Below are 3,050 nucleotides of genomic sequence, written 5' to 3'. Positions count from 1 at the left end.
ACACACACACACACACACACACACACACACACACACACACACACATAAAAGATGTACAGTTATATATATTCACGCGTGCATGTACATCCACGAAGATATTTGCATATATGCATTCATACGTGCATTTTGCAGTCCTTTTAATGGCCTGTAGCTTAAATTTCCTGATTAGTAGCGACCTTTATGGTTTTGTGATATTCAGCTTCTCAAGACTTGTGCTGAGGCAGTTAGTTACTTATCCAAGTGTCATAATGATTATAGGTGTAAACCTAAATCTATATTCCGGCTGGATAACTGTACATCTTTTACTAGTTCAACATAGATGTTTTCACTACACTAAGCATTAATGTTATACTAACATCTTTCGGTTAACTATTCTTGCACGCATACATGCATTATAAGGGTCTAGAACTGAGAAAGGAAATTATATGTTACTTGAAACCAGTTGCCCTTTAGATGTCAGCATGATGTTGAAAATTTCTCGAACAGGAAACATCTATGCAGAATTGACGAGAAACCTGAAGTTACATCATCTAGTGCATAATTTCAGATTTCCCCCAATAATCATTGGGGCACTTGACAGCACGACTAACGGCCTTAGAATCGATCCTGAAAAGCTGGAATTCACAAGACCAAAGAGAAAACTCTTGATTATTAGATTACAGCTACAAGGTACAGACAAAATATTAGGTCAAGTATGAAATTTGTAGAAAAAAAATTAAGTTTGCTAATGTTTTATAAATACAAGGAATAGTTTTATTCATCAAACTGTGCACCCATATTGTCAATATACGTTTGCCATTTCAGCGGTAGCTTGTCCAGCCCGGAACTGTAAAAGCCTGGCAATCTAGAGTCAATAAAATCTTGGAAGGCCTGTTTTACAGCATCGTCAGAATTAAATTTTTTTCCTATCAAAAAGTTATTCAAATTCTGGAGAAGTGGTGACCAGTGGGGGCAAGATCAGGTGAGTATGGTCGATGATGGAGAACCTCCAACTCCAACTCCTGTAGTTTTGCCAATGTCATTTTTGCGATGTTTGGTCTAGCGTTGTCTTACAATAAAATAAGAGTGGATCTGTTGACTAATCTAGGCTGTTTTTCTATAAGTTTCTGCTTCATTCGGTCCAGTTGGCCGCAGTATACTTCGGTCGTGATTGATGAGCCAGGTTTAATGAAATCATAATGGATCACACCTGCGCCAGACCACCAAACACACACCTTCGGCTTCTTTTGATGAATTTTGCTTTTTGGACTGTTTTGGTGGCTTGTCTTTGTCCAACCATTGTGCTGAACGTTTACGGTTGTTGTATTGGATTCATTTCTCATCACATGTTGCAATTTGATTAAAAAATGACGAGAAAGTAGCATAAAGCAGGTTTCCAAACGTTGATGTTTCTGATTTTCATTGAGTTCGTGTGGAACCCACTTATCCAACATTTTCACTTTACCGATTTGAACTAGGTGAGTCAATATTGTTTGCTTGTTAACACCAAAGACAACGATAATCCACGGGTACTTTGAGATGGATCTGACTCGACGGTAGCTTTCAGTTTGTCATTATCCACCTTTGTTTCTGGTCGACCGTGCTGCTCATTGGTGAGGTCAACGTTACCAGAACGAAATTTTGCAAACCAATTTGATATTGTCTGCTGTGTAATAACATTAGAATGAAATACTCCATTAATATTCCGAGCGGTCTGTGATGCTGTATTTCCAAGAAAGAGCTCATATTTCAAAACTGTACGAATTTCCGGCTTATCCATTTCTAAACAAAACTAGCAAAAAATGATTTATAAATACTTTATAAAGCGCAAAATGAGTTAGAATTAAAAAAATAGATGTGTTACTTTTCTTACAAAAAATAAAGATTGTCAAAATATAATAATGGTGCAAAATGAGCAGCTGTCAAAATTTACCATATACCTTACTACAAATTTCATTCTTGACAACCTAGTATCTGAAGCATTTATGGCGCTCAGTATATGTAATGACAAATACAACACCCTCCATGCCAACGCCTTTGCGTGCACATATGTATATGCACACATCTGTACTTGAATATACGTGGTCTGATCAATAATTATCCGGACTGTTGCTATAGTATCGAAGCTAAAGCATGTAGAGTGAAGCTGCTGGACACAAATTGACCTTGAACTTTGCTGTGCATGTGCACAAAGTTTAAACGTTCTAGCTCACTTCCGCTGTTTACAGCAGTGCTTGGAAGGAAGGTGTGTAGCATTTGAATGCCACATTGACCATGACAGAGAAAGTTGAGCAGAGAATATGCATCAAATTGTGCCAAAAGCTTGGCGATACCTGCTCAGAGGCCTATGAAAGCTTTTCTAAAAGTTTTCATCGTTCTCGACACAATCAATGAGTGTCCTTTCGCTCAGCTGAAAGCAGTTTTGGCACAAACGTGGCAGACACGCGTCTCATACTCAAATCTTCAGTGATAATGGACTGAACTGAACCGTAACTAATCTCCACATCCTCTGATAACTCACAGATTGTGATTCGACGATTTGCCCTCACAGATGCGCGCACATCTGCTATGTTTTTCTCAGTTCTGATGGTTGCAGGTCTCCCAGAACGTTCGTCAATATCGACATTTTTTCGGTCATCTTGGAAATGTCTGAAACACTCGTACACTTGTGTGCGGTCCATACTCTCCTCTCCATACACTTTCTGCAACTTTGCGTGGGCCTCTGAGCAGGTGTCGCCACGACAAACTTCTCTGTCATTGTCAATGCGACGATCACACGCTACACACCTACCTTCCAAGCACTTCTGTAAACAGCGGAAGGGAGCTAAAACGTTAAAACCTAGGGCACATGCACAGCAGAATTCAAGGTCAATCTGAGTCAAGCGGCGTCACTGGGTGTCCTTTAGCTTCGTTACTATAGCAACAATCCGGATACTTATTAGTCAGACCTTGTATATGCGTATGCTTACATTTATATACATGCATACAGGCATACATGATATCTATCTATCTATCTATCTATCTATCTATCTATATATATATATATATATATATATATATATATATATATA

The sequence above is a fragment of the Octopus bimaculoides genome, chromosome 2, assembly GCF_001194135.2.
Source record: "Octopus bimaculoides isolate UCB-OBI-ISO-001 chromosome 2, ASM119413v2, whole genome shotgun sequence".
NCBI lineage: Eukaryota > Metazoa > Mollusca > Cephalopoda > Octopoda > Octopodidae > Octopus > Octopus bimaculoides.
This window is presented reverse-complemented; position numbering follows the sequence as displayed.